At 34.8% G+C, this 20,798-nt stretch overlaps 1 protein-coding gene across 4 annotated transcripts in view; it reads right to left on the reverse strand.

Moving 5' to 3' along the window:
* Nucleotides 1-20,798, reverse strand: part of Fut8 (fucosyltransferase 8) — a 289,757-nt gene that overhangs the window by 250,622 nt on the left and 18,337 nt on the right. Inside the window, exon 1 of one of the 4 annotated variants that reach the window (XM_074067768.1) lies at nt 20,230-20,386. The exons of the other annotated variants lie outside the window; for them this stretch is intronic. The gene's annotated coding sequence lies outside the window, so the exon portion shown is untranslated. Of the gene's footprint in view, nt 1-20,229; nt 20,387-20,798 lie in introns of those variants that run through there. 4 annotated transcript variants of the gene reach the window in all.

Genomic DNA, 20,798 nt, shown 5'->3' on the forward strand with positions numbered 1-20,798 from the left:
ACTAATCAAAGCATAGAAATTAAGTCAAGGGAAAGATAACAGGTGATTAAAACCCCTACCAACTAATCAACAACATATGAGCAAATCTCAAAATAGAAGCATGGGAGAATAGAAGAAGACAGGGGAATATGACTCCTCAAAAGGTTAATAATCACATAATAGAGGATTTGGTGGACAGTGAAGAGGATAAATCCTCAGTTTCTGAGGTCAGAAGAATAACAAGAATGTTTAAGGAGCTTAAAGAGGACATACAAAAACAACTCAATGAATCCCAAGAAAATCAAGAAGACACAGAAACTAAATGAACTCAAAGAGGATTTAAACAAACATCAGAATGAAACCAAGCATATTATTATTATTAAAAAAAAATTTTTAAGACAATACAAGATGTGAAAGAGGAGCTTAACAAAGATATGAAAAAAAGTCTCAAAATACACAAGAAAAGAAGAATCAAACAGAAACTCTGGAAACAAAAAGTTCCTTAAGTCAAATAAAAAATAAAATTAAAAGCTACTCCAGCAGACTGGAAGAAGTAGAAGACAGAATTTCAGGATTTGAAGACAAATCCTGAATAATAAAGAAAAAAAAGAAGAAGAGGACAGAGAAAAACTGAAGACTTGAGAAAGAAATATACAAGAATTCTGCAACTCCATCAAAAGACCAAACCTACAAATAATGGGCACCAAAGGACAAGAGGTGCAAGCCAAAGGTACATAAAACATATTCAACAATATCATAGCAGAAAAGTTCCCACTCAAGTACAGAAAACCTCTGGAACACCAAACAGAACCTCTCCACAGCATATTAGAGTTAAAACAATTAGCACAGAGAACAAGGAAAGAATAGTGAAGGCTATAAGAGAGAAAAATCAAATAACATATAAAGGTAAACCCATCAGAATAACAGCAGATTTTTCAACAGAAACCTCACAAGCAAGAAGGGCATGGAGTGAGGAATTTCAAGCACTGAAAGAAAACAATTTCAAACCTAGACTATTCTACCCAGCAAAGCTATCACTCCTAACTGAAGGAGAAATAAAAACCTTCCATGATAAATAGAAACTAAAATAATATGACCACTAAACCAGCACACGAGAAGATACTCAAAGGAATCCTACACAGAGAAAACAAAAATAAACATAGCCATGAAAGGATGGAAATTACTAAATCTCAAGAGGAGAGAAGACAAGTAATTATAGAATAGCATAGAATCAATAGCACACATACGAACCCTTCACATCAAAAATAACTAAATGGCAGGACCTACCACATACCTTTCAATATTAACACTGAATGTTAATGGCCTCAACTCCCCCACCAAAAGACATCAGTGGACAAGCTAGATTAAAAAGGAAGGCCTGACAATTTGTTATTTACAAGAAACCCACCTCATAGACAGAAACAAACACTGGCTAAGTATGAAAGGGTGGAAAAAGATTTACCAAGCTAATGGCCCCAGAAAACAGGCAGGAGTAGCTATACTTAGATAAAGTAGACTTCAAAGCCTAAATTAGTCATAAGAGACAAAGAAAGTCACTTCATACTAATAAAAGGATCAAAACATCAAGAAAAAATAACAATTGTTAACACTGCACCTAATGCTGGTACACCAAACATCACTGAACATATACCACTGGACTTAAAAACACAAATAGCACCCCCCAACGAATATATCCTAATAAAAAAATTTTATATTAAAAAAAAACAACAACAGACCCCAGCAGAGTGATAGTGGGAGACTTTAATACTCCACTATCATCAATAGAATAGACAGATTCAGACAAAAAAATTAACAAAGAAACTTTAGAATTGAATGATACCACAGATCAAATGGACCTGACAGATATCTACAGAGTATTCCATCTAACAAGAGCACAGTATACATTCCTCTTAGCAGCCCAAGGAGCTTTCTCCAAAATGGATCATATTTTAAGTCACAAAGCAAGTCCTAACAAACATAAGAAAATTGAAATAACCCCCTGCATGCTGTCTGACCACAACAGAATAAAACTAGAACTCAACAACAAAAGGAACAGCAAAAAATACTCAAATATATGGAAACTGAATAACATGTTGCCCTATGACCAGTCATTGAAGAAATAAAGGAGGAAATCGAAAAGTTCCTGGAATTTAATTAAAATGAAAGCACAGGAGTTGGCACAGTGGCTCAAGCAGTAAGCACACCTTCCTAGCAATCATGAAGCCCTGAGTTCAAACTCCAGTGCTGCCAAAAAGAAAGAAAGAAAAGGGAAGGAAGGGAGGGAAAGAAGGGAGGGAGGGAGGAAGGGAGGGAGGGAGGGAGGGAGGGAGGGAGGGAGAGAGAGAGAGAGAGAGAGAGAGAGAGAGAGAGAGAGAAAGAAAGAAAGAAAGAAAGAAAGAAAGAAAGAAAGAAAATGAAAGCACAACCTACAAGAACCTATGGGATACAGCAAAAGACGGTACTAAAGAGAAAATTTATAGCCCTGAATGCATATATTAAAAACACAGAAAGATTCCAAATAAATGACCTAATGCTGAATCTCAAACTCCTAGAAAAACAAAAACAAGCTAAACGCAAAACCAGCAGGAAAGAGATAATAAAAATAAGGGCTGAAACCAACAAATAAAGACCAAAAAAAGAGACCATACAAAGAATCAACAAAACAAAAAATTGGATCTTTGAAAAGATAAATAAGACTGATAAACCTCTAGCAAACCTGACTAAAATGAGAGAAAAGACCCAAATTAATAGAAACAGAAACAAAAAAGGGGAAAATCACAACAAACACCAATGAAATCTAAGAGATCATTAGTAATTACTTTGAAATCCTATATGCAAATAAATTAGAAAATCTAATAGAAATGAACAAATTTCTAGACACATGACCAATCACCTAAATAGATCTATAACAAGTGATGACACTGAAGCAGCAATAAAGAGCATCCCAAAACAGAAAAGTCCAGATGATGGATTCACTGCTAATTCTACCTGACACTTAATGAAGAACTAATACCAACACTGCTCAAATTTTTCCATGAAATAGGAAGGGAAGAACAGTTCCACAATCATTCTACAAAGCCAATATTACACTCATTCCAAAACCAGACAAGGACACACAAAAAAAAGGAAAAGAAAAACAGAGAGAGGGGATTATAGGCCTATCTCTTTAACAAACTTAGATGCAAAAATTCTCAATAAAACACTGGAAAACCAAACTCAACAACATATCAAAAAGTTCATACACCATGATCAAGTTGATTTCATTCTAGGGATGCAGGGATGGTTAAACATGCAAATCATTAAATGTAACACAGTATATTGAGAAACAAAGACAAAAATCACATGATCGTATCAATAGACACAGAAAAAGCCTGTAACAGAATTCAACATCCTTTCATGATAAAAGCTCTGATGAAACTAGAAATCGAAGGAATGTACTTCAACATAATAATGTCTATCTATGACAATCCTATAGCCAACATCATATCAAACAAGGAAAACTGAAACCATTTCCTCATAAGTCAGGAATGAGACAAAGTGTGTCCACTCTCTCCACTTTTATCCAACATAGTCCTGGAATTCCTAGTCAGAGCTATAAGACCTTTTAAGTAGGAAAGGTAATAGTCAAACTATCACTATTTGCAGATACCATGCTCTTCTAAGACCCAGAAAACTACACCAAAAACTCCTATACAAAATCAATGTACAAAAATCAGTAAGTCTATTCACCAACAATGAACAGACTGAGAAAGAATATAGGAAAACAATTTCATTTACAATAGCCTCAAAAAAAAAAAAACCTAGGAAAAAAATTAACAACGGAAGTGAAAGACCATTAGAGCAAAACTATAAACCACTGAAAAAATTGAAAACTTCAGAAAATGGAATGATCTGTGCACATGGACTGGCAGAATCAATACTGTGAAAATGGCTATATTACCAAAAGCAATCTACATGTTCAATGCAATCCCCATCAACATTCCAAAGACATTCATCACAGAGACCGAAAAATCAATCCTAAAGTACATGTGGACACACAAAAGACCATGAACAGTCAAGGCAATTCTGAGCAAAAAGAGTAACACTGGAGGTATCAAAATACCAGACTTCAAACTATACTACAGAGCCATAGCAATAAAAACAGCATGGTACTGGCACAAAAACAAGTATGAAGACCAGTGGAACAGAATAGAGGACCCACATGTGAATCCCCACAGCCTATGCCCACCTGATTTTTCAGAAAGTCTCCCTAAACATACAATGGAGAAAAGACAGTCTCTTCAACAAACACTGCTGAGAAAACTGGGTATCTGCATGCAGAAAACTGAAACTAGATCCATGTCTTTCACCCTATAAAAGTACCAACTCAAAGTGGATTAAGGACTTTAATTTAAGACCTGAACCTTTGAAGCTAGTGCAAGAAATAGCATGGAATACAGTGGAATTTACAGGCATAGGCAGTATCTTCCTAAATAGAACTCCAATGGCTCAGCAACGAAGAGAAAGGATTGTCAAATGGGGCAACATGAAACTAAAATGCTTCTGCACAAGAAAAGAAATAGTCGCCAGACTGAGGCGATTAACCTCAGTGCTAAAACACTATTCAGGATATAATACATATATACATGGAAATGTCATGATGAAACTCCCTGTATAAGTATCTAAAACAAACAAAAATGTCTTTTTTCCAAAAGGAAGGACAGGAAGGTAAAACAAGACCTGACTGGAGGTTTGTACCAGTGCGAAGGGGGAGAATATAGGGAAAGGGTGCAGGAAGGTGAGTATAGTGGAAATACTATGTACTCATGTATGAAAATGGGAAAATGAGACCTGTTGAAACTATCAGAGGAAGGGAGAAGATAAAGGAGAACAATGGAGAGAAGGGGTGAATTTAACTAAGATATACTGAAGGTACTTTTGTAAATGTCACAATAATAATATGATAGTAATAATAAAATTAAATTAAAATGGACTGGAGGAGTGGCTCAAGTGGCAATGGTAGAGTGCCTGCTTTGCAAGTGCAAAACTCTGAGTTCAAACCCCAGTCCTACCAAAAAAAGAAGGTAAAATAAAAATACTTCAGATAAAAGAGAAAAAACAGGCTTCTACTACAAGAACTACTAAAAGGAAGTGCTTCGGGCTGGAAAAAAAAAAAAAGATACCAGATCAAAACTTAAACCTTCAGTAAGGCAAGAAAATCATCAGAAATAATACATATATGGATAAATAATTATTCTTAATTTCTTTGAAATATATGACTATATGAAGCAAATATTATAACAATGCCTTGTGAAATTTATCATATACACAGATATAAAAAATAGAACTATTAACATAAGGTAAGAGGCAGGGAATAAATGGACCTGTATGGTTGTACAATTTTTGAATTCAGTAGAAAATAGAAAGATATTAACTCTAAGTGAACTGAACAGTTAAGGATTTATACAGTAATTGCTAAAACACTAAAAATATCACAGATATAAATACCTAATAGATATACTCAAACAAAAAAATTTGAAAACATTACAAAGAACAAAATAGGCAGTAACAGAAAAAAAGCTAAATGTATCAAACAGGCCCTGTGGAAGAGGGGGGGATCTGGTACCAGTGGGAGGGGAAAGGATGTAAGGGTGAAGGAGGGTGAATATGGTGCAAATACTGTCTACACATGTATGTACACTGGAAAATGAGACTTGCTGAAACTATTCCAAGAACTGGCAGTGGGGGGGGGATGAAAGAGAGTGATGGAGGGGGTTAATTCAAGCATGATACATTTGCTATATTGTAAGAACTTTCGAAAATGCCATAATGTGCCACCAGCACAATAAAAAAGGTGAATAAATAAATAAATGGCATGCTTAAATCCAATAAAATCAATTACATTAAACGTTAATGGATTAAGTACTCCAAAGAAAATGCACAAACATTTAGAAAAATGAAAATGGAAGATGAAGGGCTGGGGGAATGATTCAAGTGGTATAACACATTCCTCTTTAAGCACAAGGCCCTGAGTTCAGACTCCAGCACTACCAAAAAAGGTGGGTGGTGGGAAGAACTATGTATCTTCTGTTAAGTCACTTTTTCATCACAAATACCAGGAAAAATAAACCTTTAAAGAAGGGAGGATTTATTTTGGTTCATGGTTTTAGTCCATGGTTGGTTTGTTCCATTACTATGGGCCTATGGTGAGTCACAGTATCCTGGTGGCAGGAACTCATGGAGGGAAGACTGCTTACCTCATCAGTGCATGCACTCACAAGTGTGTTTTTTATTGTACTCAGTGCGATCAAATTGCTACCATTTATTTTAACTCTTACCCAGATTGGCCCTTTTAGGCTTACTAACTCATGCATTATAAATACTCATTTCCATCATTTTCCAAACAGACTTTCCGTAGTTTCTAGCACAAGATGTGCTAGGTCCATCCTGTTCTATCCTGAAAGGAATCAGTCATTTTTCCCAAAATGTCCTTTCAGTGTAAAATATTATTTAGATATAAAGGTCTAGTTGTTGTGTTCATTGTTACTGGGTTGTCACTTTGTACAGGCCCTCAAGATTGAGAATTAGAAAATAAGCACACATTTATCTATAGCTACACATGGTATAAAATACAATTGAGTTGAATGCAGTGGTACATGGCTGTAATTCCAGCAATCCTGAGGCTGAGGCAGAAGGATTTCAAGTTCCAGGCTAGCCTGTGCTATCATACTGAGACCCTGGCTCAAAATTAACAAAACCAAAAAAAAAAAAAAAAAAAAAGAATTGATTTGTGTATATTTGTTACCCTGTGATCTTACTAAGCCATTTATTAATTCTAAATAGGTGTTTTAAATTTTTCTTAGTTTTCTAATAATCTTTTTCTACAAGTAAAGATAGTTTTACTTTCTTTCCTACTTTCATGTCTTTTATTTATTTTTCTTTCTTGTTGCAATAGTTAGAATCTTTATTATAATAGTTAATAGAGGGCTGGCAAAGTGGTTCAAGTGGTAGAGCACCTACCTAGCAGGCATAAGGCCCTGAATTCAAAACCCAGTTTACTGCCAAAAATAATAATAATAATATTTAATTACCTCCTTGTTTTTCTTTTTTTTTTTTTTTTCCTTTTTCGTTTAAAGCAGGATTTTGCTTTGCAGACTGGCTGGCCTGAAACTTGCCAAGTAGCCTAGGCTGGCCTTGAACTCACAGTCTTCCTGCCTCTGCCACCTGAGTACCAGGATTATAGATGCATGACACGACAACCTGCCCTTGCCTTATTGTTGATGTTAAGTGGGAAAAAAAATCTGTCTTTTTTATGTGTGTGTGTGGTACTGGGGTTTGAACTCAGGGCCTGTGCCTGCGAGGCAGGTGCTCTACCACTTGAGCAACACTCCCAGCCTATTTTTACTTTATTTTTCAGGTAGGATCTCACATTTTGCTAGGGCTGACCTTGGACCATGAGCCTCTGACCTACAGTATCCTGAGTAGCTGGGATCACAGATGAGCACCACCATGCTTTCTGTTTATTGATTGAAATGGAGTCTCACTAACGTTTTGCCCAGGCTGGCCTTGAGTCATGATCTTCCCCATCTCCACCTCCCAAGTAGCTGGGACTACAGGCATAAGCCACAATGCCTGGCAATCTTTCAATATTTTAACATTAATTAGGATTTTAGCTGTAGGTTTTCACAATCACCCTTAATCAGATTGAGAAATTTTCCTTTTATTTCTAATTTGATGAGTTTTTATTATGGACCTTGAGGGCTTGTTTGGAGGTTCTAGCAGGGAAGTGCAGCTACCCATATATCCTCTGTTGGGGATGGTCGTCCTCTTCCACTGAGCATGCAGCTTCAGGGAGGGGTGCAAATGGAGCGATGAGAGAGGAAGGGGACACCCACCTAGCTAGCCAAATCAGCCTAATCAACCCTAGCGATCAGTGGGGTGACAGATGTCCCAGCCAGATCGCCCAGTTTTTTATTATGAAAGGCAATTGAATTTTACCATATGCCACAGACTGGGTGACATAAATAACAGAAATTTACTTTCTCATGGTTTTGGACACTGCAAGTTCAGGATAAAAGGTGCAAGATTGGTTTCTTGGGTCAGAAATGACATTTTTTTTACTGTGTCCTTTGTGCAGGGTCACTGACTGGCATTTTTTTTTTTAATGGATACTGGGTTTGATCTCAGGACCTGCCACTTGCTAGGCAGGTTCAAGTGGCTCTACCACTTGAGCCATGCCAACCAGCCCTTCTTTTTCTTCTTCACATAGGGAAATTAACCCTATCTGGTCCTGCCCTTAAGACCTCATTTAACCTTAATGACTTGCTTAAAGGCCTTATCTCCAAATACAGTTATATGGAAGGGATAGGCTTCAAGGTATGACTTTGGGGGTAAGCAGTTCAATCCATAATAATAATCAGGTTTTGATATTAGGATTTTGCTGCTCTCATAATACAGTTAAGAGAAATGTAACCCTTCTTGTTTTTTAAGTAAGTTTGTGTAAGACTGCATTATTTCTTCCTCCTAGCCTGGAGTTTTCATTATGAAAATTATTTTAATAACAATTTCTTTAATAGATATAGAAATATACAAATGTTATGTTTCAGCTTGTATCAGTTTTGATAAGGTTGCATCTTTTAAGGAGTTACAGCATTTATCTAAACTTTTTTTTTTTGATTAGCAACCTTTCTTTTTAATTATTATTTTTTTATTCATATGTGCATACAATGCTTGGGTCATTTCTCTCCCCTTCCCCCACCCCGACCCTAACACTAAACCCCATCCTCTCCCCCCCACCCTCTCGCTACCTGGCAGAAACTATTTTGCCCTTATCTCTAATTTTGTTGAAGAGAGAGTATAAGCAATAATAGGAAGGACCAAAGATTTTTGCTAGTTGAGATAAGGATAGCTATACAGGGAGTTGACTTGCATTGATTTCCTGTGCATGTGTGTTACCTTCTAGGTTAATTCTTCTTGATCTAAACTTTTCTCTAGTTCCTGGTCAGCTTCTCCTATTGGCCTCAGTTGCTTTAAAGTATCTGCTTTAGTTTCTCTGCATTGAGGGCAACAAAAGCTGTCTAGTTTTTTATGTGTCTTACCTATCCTCATACCTCCCTTGTATACTCTTGCTTTATCATGTGATCAAAGTCCAATCCCCTTGTTGTGTTTGCCCTTGATCTAATGTCCACATATGAGGGAGAACATACGATTTTTGGGCTTTTGGGCCAGGCTAACCTCACTCAGAATGATGCTCTCCAATTCCATCCATTTATCAACGAATGATAACATTTCATTCTTATTCATGGCTGCATAAAATTCCATTATGTATAGATACCACATTTTCTTAATCCATTCATCAGTGGTGGGGCATCTTGGCTGTTTCCATAACTTGGCTATTGTGAATAGTGCTGCAATAAACATGATGTGCAGGTGCCTCTGGAGTAACCTGTGTCACAGTCTTTTGGGTATATTCCCAAGAGTGGTATTGCTAGATCATATGGTAGATCAATGTTTAGCTGTTTAAGTAGCCACCAAATTTTTTTCCAGAGTGGTTGTACTAGTTTACATTCCCACCAGCATAAACTTATTTTTTAAAGCTCTATTTTGTAAAGCTAAGTATTGTTAGATATAAAATTCTTACAGTTTGTTTTTAATGTTTAACATTAGTAAATGCTGATGGTTATAAGTACCTTTATTTGGTAAAATAAATGTTTTTTCCCCTCTTTAGAAAAGTCCAATAATACTCAGTTTGTAAACTGTCAAATTTTGTTGGCATAAATGTTTTCATAATATTCTCTATTATAACTTTAGGATCTTTAATCCTGTCAATACTTATTTGTGGTTGCTTGACCTTTTCTTTGATAGTGTAACTAGGGGGTTTATCAATCTTGTTGATCTTTTCTTTCAAAGAATTAACCTTTGGCTTTGCAAATCTCAATTATCGCTTTTTTGGTCATGTGCTTCCTATTTAACTGTTGCTTTTATCTTTATTTCCAAAAGGAAATAAAGATATAATTGGAGTTTATTTTGCTCTTTTTGTTTTTCATTTGTTTTGTTTCAGCAGTACCAAGGTTTGAACTTGGGGCCTCAGATTTGCTTGGCAGGCACTCTACCACTTGAGCCACTTCACCAGCCCTATTTTGCTTTTTTTTTTAAGCCTGTTTAAATGGAACTTTAGGACACTGATTTTAGAACTTTCTTTTTCCTATTATCAATTTAAAGCTATAAGTTTCCCTTTAAGCATTGCTTTAGCTGCATTTCATAAATTTCAGTATGTCATTTAAAATTTTTCATTCAGTTAGAAATACTTTTAAATATTCCTATGCTTTTTCTTTGTGCCTATGTATTTTTGAAAAAAATATAGTTTGATTTCCCACTATTTAGAGTTTTCCTAGACATTTTATTGTCATTGAGTTCTAATTTAATTCACTATAATTAGAAAGCATACTCTGTATGATTTTAGTCTCTTAAAATTGAGTAGTATTTTATGGCCCATCATCATATGCTCAAACCATATCACAATGAACACACCATATGTACTTGAAAAGAATATATATCCTGGAGTTGCTTATTGAAGACTTATAACGTGATTGGGTTTTTTTGTTTTGTTTATGCAGTACTGGAGCTAGAACTCAGGGCCTTCACCTTGAGCCACTCCACCAATGCTTTTTTTTTTTTTTTTTAACTGATTGTTAAAATCTGATCTGGTCTTTTGTTTTGGTTGTTTTATCATTTATTGAGAAAGAAGTATTAAAATCTCCATTTATTTGTCTAGTTCCTTATTTCTGGTTAAGCAATGAAAAACTGTATGTGTGTGTGAATATTTTTGATTATTATTTCTTTCTAATTAATTGATTCTTTTACATTATGAAATATTTTAAAGGCTTTTTTATGTTAATTTAGCTACTCCAGACTTCTTTGCTTCCTATTTATAGAGTATATTTTTCCATATTTCCAGTATATATGTTTCTTTATATATTTTAAAGAATGTCTCTTGCAGACATGCTATGAAATGGTTCCCACAGGCTCATGTCTTGAACTCTTGGTCCCCAGCTGGGGGTAATGTCTTGGGAGCTGGTAAAACCTTAGGAGGTTTTGCCTAGCTGGAGGAAGTAGGTTGCTGGGGGCTTGCCTTTGAAGGTTATATATTGTCTTTGGCACTTCATTTGTATCTCTGCTTCCTAGGTGTGTGTGTGTGTGTGGTGTGTGGTGTGTGCAGAATGTCTACTAATTAATGGAGAAATTCACTACTTGGTAACTATCATTAATAACTGATTTTACTAAAAGTTTTCAAAAGGATGTAAAAGTAGTGAATAAAATGTCTGATGAGAAAGACATTTATATAATCTTGAGAGGTTTTTTAATATATTTCTTAATTACAAAGGAAAACATTACATTTATACGGAAGAAAACAAGCAGGTGATCAACCTTAACTTTTCCAAGCTAAAGAAAAGAAAAGAACGAAAACTAAAAGTAACTTGTGATCCCAAATTTGATCCTGGGCTGGGGCGGGGGATCCTTTTCTTTTGCTATGTTACCTGGTTAACAGATGAAATTTAAATAGGTTACAGATAGACTAAATAAGATTTAACAACTATGCAGATAGATTAAATGAATTCAGTCTATAATGTCCTTTGGTTACCTTAGGAAAATGTCCTACACGTCATAAAATGACACTGAGGTTTTAGAGGATCATGTCTGCCAACTTTCTAATAGTTCATAAAAAAAATGTGTAAAACAAAAAGAGAACTATAAAGAAAATATAGTAAAATATAGTTGAGCAAGTAGAGGAAAGGGACAGAAGAATTCTTTATATTATTTTTGCATTATTCTTTTTTCAAGTCTGAAATTATTTTAAGTATACAAAACTTAAAAAGAATTAGGATAAATTTTATCACTAAGATAAATTGTAGACTGGAATAGAAATGCAGAGAACCTCTTCAGGACCAGCTGAAGGAGAAGATTCTGCTAGACCATAAGGTCCAATATTGTATAATACACAGTAACAGGACCAGGGACCATGTCTGTCAATGTCTGCCTTTTGTCTGACTCATTCTCAGACCCAGCCAGTGCCTGCCACACAGGGCATTCAATAAGCATGTTGAATGATTAAACCCACCAGAAAAAAACAACCAGTACTGATAATCTACATGAGTAAACAAACCAACAGATATTCCCAAAATAGATTAATCTTATTTCAACTAAAATCTTAAATACTTGCCAATGCAGAAATAAATAAAATAAAGGAGTCACTTAGGATGGACAGATAGGTAGACAGACAGAGGTTTGGAAGCCTTCAACCTCTTCCTCCAGCCTCAAAACTCCAACACCAGTTTCTCAACATCTAAGAGGTCACTGGACACAAGTTAAAGACAAAGATCATGTATATTTTGAAGATTTTATACCAGCCTCCACTGATTAAAGAAAAAAAACAACTTTTCCTAACAAATGTAATTATCCCTGCTTTTTCCAAACTTTGATCCAAAGTTCACTTAAACCTAAGGCAAAATTATTTTCTTTCCACTTTTCTAAGCACCTGTGGGACTATTGAATAATCTTCTGAAAAACCTACAGTTCCACAAAAAGGCACAGTAGCTTCAAGCTATGAAATTTAACTCAAGCAAGAAGTATAATTCAGGTTTAAAAGTAACTAGTATCAATACATAATTATGCTTCAATAACTAAAAGATATATATCCACAAATTGTCCTGTAAGTATGGTCTGTAGATCCACTGGGATCCCCAGAAACTTTTCAGGGATCTACAAAGCCAAAACTGTTTTCATAAATACTGAAATATTATTTTTCAAAGTTAATATCTGTATAGGCAATGAAAAACAAAGGTATGCAAAGCCACTTTTTTATGGAACATTGTTTTTACATGAAAGAATTATGGTTGTTCAGACTTGGAAATTTGGTAGATATTTTCTTAAAACTGAACACAGAAAGCCTACCAATTAAAGTAACAATTGCCATGATAAAACTTAAAAACTGAGAAAACATGTATTCACCACCACAAGCTTAACAGCTTTCTTTCTACTGAGATCTGTTGTTAATAGGATTGGTGATGCTATTAACAAGTGTGATTTCTGATTTTATATAACAATACATATCAACAAGTCTTCATAACTCAGTAAACCATTTCCAAATGACCCAAGCTTAACCGTTACAAAACCTTCCAAAGTCCATGACACACCATTAATTTTAATGTAACAGAATAAAAAGTAAAAAGGTTCATTGGTAGTTTCAGGTGTCAGAGTTTTAAAACTATTATCTCCCCTTTTTCTATGTAATATTGAAAAAGGCATGTATAATCATCTAAAAAGTTGTTGTAAGACATAAAAAAAGAAATCCAGACATTTTCTGTAAAGCCAGATGTTACAGAAGTGCAACAGTGTAAATGCCACTCTGATGATTAATTTCTTAAATTAGTTGGTTTTTATTAAAACAATTATTTGTGCAAGCTGGAGGCATGGCTCAAGTGGGAGAGTGCCTGCCCAGTAAATGTGAAGCCCTGAGTTCAAATCCCAGTACCACCAAAAAAAATTATTTATATAATGAATGTATTATTACTTTTAATGACTTAATAATCATGTCTTGCTGGGTGTAGTGGCCCACATATAAACCCAGCACTCAGGAGGCAGAGGCAGGAGGATTGGGAGTTCAACACCAGCCTGTGCTGCATAGTGAGTTTGAAGGCACCCTGAGTTACATAGTGAGACACTGTCTCAAAAAAAAAAGTATCTTTAACTCTCTCACTTTTAATTTCTAATGTGACAAATATCAATCTAACTTTTTAAAAAACCCTCCCATAGTCCCTCAATAATTTTAGGAATGTAAAATGGGTCTTAAGAACAGGAATTTGAAGCCGGATGTGGTGGCACTCTGCCCACCCAGGCTGAGGCAGGAGGATTGTGAGTTTGAGGTCAGCCTGGGCTACATAGTGACAACCTATCTCAAAAAGAAGAGAAGACAGGAGAAGGAGGAGAACCACTGCTAATAGAGCAACAGATGACTTGTCAGAAAACTTTTCCTAACCTTTAGAATAAAGAATAAGAAATAAAAAATTGATTCTCACTATTATCAGCATAGCTTCTATTCAACTGAGTATAAATAAAATGACCGTGTTTTAAAATACAACTAACTAAATACTGCTATTAATCTTAAAACATTATTTTTCCTCAGTAAATATTCAAACTTTGAATTTTTTTTCAATATAACAGAAGGAAATTTTAGAATCTCTAAGTATTTTCTAAATATTTTCTCATTGTGAATTTTCCTATTCCTAATACAGCACCAATGTTGAAATGCTCAATGATTTTAAATGGAATGGAATACATTAAAAAGTTCAAAAAAGAAAACGAGACTGTCAACTCTACCTACTTATACTGCCATTCCATGAATGAACTATTAATAAAAATAATTATAAAACTGAAAGCTATTTATTTGGCAAATGTTTCAGTCATCTTTTCAGATCTACATAAAGCTGTGACAAGTAAACAAAATTTATATTTTCAGGAATAAGAAGCTAGGTAAATAAAACAATTTATTTGGTCTTTCAAAAAAAAAAAAACACCTCACATTGCTTAATTTTCACTGTTAATATCATAATTATTGCCTACCAGTAAGGTTATATTGATACCACTCTTCTTAAAAAGTCAATAAATTTGAAAGAAATTTAGTAAGAAAATCTAAAGTATTATCTTTGCTGAGATTAAAAAAAAATTGTTTGCATCCTTAGTTACAGAATTTGAAAGACATTACTGAAAGGTAAGAGGTCACTTTCTTTTGGCCAAACTGAGTCTGAAGATTCAAGGAGCCATATTTAGTGCCTTAGGTCATTTGGCAGTAACAATTCTATAGAAGGTATCAATTATTTAATATTTACTATATGCCAGACACTGTTGTGCTTTTTCCTTAGAGTTTACTCTTTAACTCTCACAACCCTTAAGTTAATCCTTCCTTTATGGAAGTGGGAACTGAAGCAACACTATTTGCCTACCAACAAAGTTAAATGGAAAAAAGTCTTTGAACCCAGGCATTCTGTCTCCAGAACCTGGGCCCTAAATTAGACACTCTACAGTGATATGCACTAAAGTAAACTAATGTTTTCAGGGACTGTCCAAGTTGCCAGTGACCCATAAATTGCTTTCAACTTTTCAAACTTTTATTAATGATACTGGATCATTCTTCTTGATGCTTGATATTTTGTTGTCATTGTTTTCTGTACTGGTTCTATTGGTTTTCCTTTGTTGTTCTTTTTTAAAAAAATATTTGGCCACCTACTTACTATGAGCCAGGCACTATTCAAAGAGCCAAAGAAAATGCAATGAACAAGAGGCAAGAACCCCCTGCTCTTAATTATCTTGTTGAACGAGATAAACCAAGCTGAAAAAGCCAACTATCGAATGTTCTCACTCATTTGTGGAGCCTAGACCTAAAATGATGATGATGGACATGAATGCGAATAAGGCATGGTATATAAGATAAGGCTAGGAGCATTGACCTTTTTATTTAAATGCCCTTAGATTTATTAACCTTAAGCTGGTCTGTAAACATATAAAACTAGTTAAACTATATCTGTATCTCCAGGTTCATATAAAAAATTATCAAATTCATGTACATTGTAAGATTTCCACTTCACTTTCATTGAAATAGCTTTCTGGGTCGGTATTGGCATTAATAAAATACATTTGAATTTCAGAAGCATATAGAATATATAATTTCAAAAGTTTAGTATTTCATAACAAGAAATAAAAACACAGCCAATATCTCCATAAAATTCCTGCCAAAGCAAACATCACTACAATAACAATTTGAAGAATAAAAAGCACATTATTTTATCCATTGTTTTAACTTAAGTTTTCCATAATGGATAAGAACTTAAATGCTTTTTGTGAGTATTATAAAAAGTGAAAGATTAAAACAAGTCATCTATTATTTAACGTGGCCAAAGAGATAACCACATAGTTATCTGATGTATTTGCTATTAATGCTACTCTATGCTGTGGCTCAGTAAAATGATCATCTTTAGGCATAACAAGTTACCAAAGGAACAACCACAGTAATTAAAGATGGTGTGCTACTGAGTATTTAATGTGTACAAGAGTGTTGACTAAATAAGTACTTTATGAGGACTATTGCTAAATTATTTAAGATCTCATTAACAACCTTCATCACCACTTTGCAATTGAGGAAGTAAATTCAGTTGGGAAATGAAATGGTAGGGCTAGAATTTGAACTCATAGCTGATTCCAAAACAGTTTTTTTCTACTCTACCAGGTTACACATATTAAAATTATAGTCTTTAATCGCCCATTAACAAAATATCAGAAATACTCTGTGCTATGGTCTGGATATGTCCCCTGAAATTCATATGCTGAAAGTTAATGGCCAATACGGCATTATTAAGAGGTGAGGGCTTAAGAGGTATTTAAGTCATGATAGGAGTGACTTCATGGATGGAATTAGGGCCCTTAGGAAAGAGCTTGAGGAAGTGGGTTAATTCTTTTCTCCTCTTTCTTGTGGAGACAAATTATCTTCTTTGTTTTGCACTTTTGTCCCTTCTACCACATGAGGATGCAGAATGAAGGCTTCACCAGACACCAAATTTCAACACTTACCTTGGAAGTCCCTTTTTTCCAAAACTCTAAAAAATAAATTTCTGTTCTTTATCGTTTAACCAGTATTTTGTTACAGCAGCATAAATGAACTAAAATACTATCATTGGGTCCCAAGTACACAAGGGTAATTTATGTGCAATTCATGGTTTAAGTGCAGATCTGGATATATAATCCCTGATGATTACAAGCTAGTAAGTGTAGCAAATATTTTATGCTTGGCACCTGGCAAGCAATGTGGTTCTTATGTTAAAATAGGCAAGCCACCATGAAGAAACAAAGTGGTCCAAACTCTACTCATAACACCGTACTTTGTCTTTATTATGAAAACAATGTTATAAATGGTAATTCTATCCCCCAGTCAATCCACATTAAGTACTAAACAGAAATTTATTAACTATCCCTAACTACCATTTATAAATACAGGAAAATATATGGGGGGGAAGGTACACACCCACATGCATATTTGTAATATGAGTTCCCAACTATTGCCCCAAGAATTCCACATCCAAGTACTGTCTCTACATTGTTTTGGAGCAGAAAATCTATACTACCAAATTAGTTCATTTCTGTTCTATAATTTCTGTTGTCAAGGGGCTTTCAGCAATCAATTAGTATATATACTCCATGAATTTGGTTTTGCATTGATATTAAATAAAATATAATTAGGTAATAAGTTTAAGAAAATTTATAAACCCAGTAAGAACAGTATTAATAATTATAGCTATGTTTTATTAGTTACACAACATACCAGCCACTATGCTGATTGACTTAAATTTTTCACCTAAATCTCAACTCTTTGCACTAGATATCAACCCATTTTATATATGAAGAAGCAAAAGTCTGGTAAAGTAACTTCTTTTTAAAAGTCACACAAGTTGGGACAATCTAAGCTTCATTTAGTCACAGTAATTGCAATGGATTAAAACCAAAACCAAACACATCTAACTCCATACACTCATAAGCTTTAAAAAAAAACTAAATCCTTTTGAGGTTTTGAGGAAACAAATTTGGTATTTTGAAAACTGATAATCAAACATTTATTCTGCCTTTCCTTGTGAATTGTAGTATTCAGTAACCAAACAGAGTATTCAAAATAAAAAAGAATAATAATATTTTGGAGTATCATCATTTTGCACCACCAGTGAATTAATGGATCCAGGCATTATCAATTACTGCTGACATCACAAAGAAAGTCATCCAGATATTAAGTGCCTCCTGATGAACACAATACTTCTTACATAGTCTTGCTGAAGTGATAGCCCTGTCCCTGATTTTGATCAAATCGCTGGATCCAGCTGAAAATCTTCAGGAATACAGAAAACAGAAGGCAATGTGTTAAATTATACTATTCGTATGCAATCAGCAGAAACCAGTCTGTGGGAGTCTCCTTGAGGCAAATAGCCCAGGGCTCAACAGCTAAATTGTAAGGAAGAGAGGAGAAAAGTCTGCATATTAAAAGGATCAAAAAATATATATCAAATTCAAAAAAATAATAAGATTAAAACAGAGTCTAGGGATCAACATTTGGATAATAAAAATACAGATTACGATAAAAAGGAAAATAATGGTTACTGCTAGGGAAGGAGCTACAATAACTGAGAGGGGTACATGGTACAGGAAAGTTTCTGGAGTAGCTGGCAAGTTCTAGGTAGTAATTCTAATTGTGTTCACTTTTTAATACATTAAATACATTGGTTTTCTATATTTGTGCTTTATTTTATAATATAAAGGTTTTTACTTAAAAAAAAAAGCCTGAGTCTCAAGCACAGTTAAAATTCCAGCCCTACCAGATTCCTGCTGTGTGAATCAACACATCATCTAATACTGCTATGCTTCAGTTTCTGATCTGTAAAATAGGGAAAATAATGCACCACAATTATGATCATGGTATAGTTGAAATTTTTACCAGTATTATTTCAATAAATGATAGTTATAACCTATGCAAAAATGTGAATCTGCATACTAGGTGACCATTGAAATTTTTTGAACCAACTGATTTCATGCCCATTCTTTTCACATAAAAGCTATTCTGAGCTAGGCATGATGGCATGTGCCTATTGTTCCAGGCTGAGGCAGAAAGACTGCTTCAGCCCAGGAGTTCAAGAATGGCTTAAGCAACATAACATAGCAAGACCCCATCTCAAAAAAAAGTTTTCTGTGTAGCTTTCATATAAATCCTTCAAGTGTATTTTTTTTAAAAAACCTGCATTCCCATGTTTACTGCAGAATTACTAATAAAAGCCAAGAATGGATTAGGAAAATGTGGTATATATACATAGTAGAACAACATTCAATCATAAAAATGAAATCCTGTCATTTGCAACAAAATGGATGGAACCAGAGGACATTATGTTAAGCAAAAAAATCCAGACACAGAAAAGACAAATATCATATTTCTACTCATATATGGAAGATCAAAAAAATGTTGATCAAAGAGCTCAAAGTAGAATAGTAGGAAGTTAGGAAAGGTAGAGAAGAGGGGATGTTGTCATTGTAATGGATTTGCCTTTATATATGACTTATCACTTCTCTCTTGCAGCTTTTCATGTTCTTTGTCCTGTATCTTTGGAAGTTTAACTACAATATGTCATTGAGATGTGATTTTTTTTTTTCTGGTCATGTCTATTTGCAGTTCTAAATATCTCCTCTACTTGCATGTCTTTCTCAATATTTGGGGAATCTTCTGCCATTATTTCACTGAATAGGTTTTCTATGTTTTTAGTCTGTAGCTCTTTACCATCACCTATTCTTATACATGTGTTTGGTCTCTTAGTGGTGTCCCATAAATCTTGTATGTTCTGTTCAATTTTATGTTTTTCTTTAGTACCATCTGAATATGATAATTCATCAAACTTACCTTCAAGCCCTGATATTATTGCTTCTACTTGATCTAGTCTACTATCAAGGCTTCCAAATGATGGGCTTTGTTTTGTTTTGTTGTCTTACTGAGTTTTTATTTCCAAATTTTCTGTTTGGTTCCTTTTTTAGAATCTCATCTCTTTATTGAATTGCTCTTCCACATCCTGCATTGTCTTTTTTAATTAATTCAGCTATATTTTCTTTGAATTCACAGATTTTTTTTTGGCAGTACTGGGATTTGAACTCAGGGCTTTGCCCTTGCTAGGCAGGGGATCTTACCACTTGAGCCACAACTCCAGCCTTCATGGATCATTTTTTTTGCATGCATTTTTTTGGGGGGCAGCACTGGGGTTTGAACCCAGGGCCTCACACTTGTTAGGCAGGGGCTCCTACCACTTGAGCCACTCCGCTAGCCCCAATCATTTTTTTAAATCATTCTTTTGACTTCTTTGTGTGGCATTTTATCTACTTGGCTTTAATTACTATAGAGTTATAAGCTTCCAGAGGAGTCATGTTGCCTTGTTTTTCCTATTTCTTGTGTTTCTATATTGCTAGCTACACTTTTAGGTAAGGACCTTTTTTGGGAGTAACCAACAATGGTTTGTATTTACTTGGTCTCTCCCTCCTCTACCTCTGCCCTCTGCCAGGCCATCAGCACAAGGATGCTCTAATCTCAACCTCTGTTGCAGTATCCAGTCTCAGATTGCTCTAAGTCTCTATCCACTACTGAACTTCAGCATTTTCTTACAGTCACCCACCCCAATGAGTAACTACTCTTCAGTTCTAGCTTACCTGTGAAGCAGGCAAGTGCTGGGTGCCTCTATCCACCATCTTGAATCCTTCTGGAATCATCCCATTTACTTATTTTAATTTTTTTTAAAAAATCATTTTTAGAAGCAGATAAGCATTTTCAGAATATTGAAGGTGTTTTACCTATTAAAAGAATTAGAATAAAAAAACTAAAGATGACAAGTGCTAGCAAGGATGTGGAGCAACTAGAACTCTCATACATTGTGGGTGGAAATGCAAAATGGCACAGACACTTTGGAAAATTATTTGGCAAATCCTTGTAAAAATTAAACACAAGCTTACAATATGATCCAACAATCCCACTCCTAGGTATCCAGCCAAGTGAAGTGAAAATTAAGATCACACAAAAAGCTATACATGAATGTCTGCATTAGCTTTACTCATAATTGCCAAAACCTAAAAACAAGACAATTTTGTTCAATGCCTTTTTTGGGTTGAGAAGTTGGGGGGGGGGTTGAGGCAGCATCTCACTATGTAGCTTAGATTGGCTCACAATCTTCCTGCTTTTGCCTCCCAACTGCTGGGACTATAGCAATAAGCCACTATGCCTG

Source organism: Castor canadensis, chromosome 3 (genome assembly GCF_047511655.1).
Source record: "Castor canadensis chromosome 3, mCasCan1.hap1v2, whole genome shotgun sequence".
Taxonomy (NCBI): Eukaryota; Metazoa; Chordata; class Mammalia; order Rodentia; family Castoridae; genus Castor; species Castor canadensis.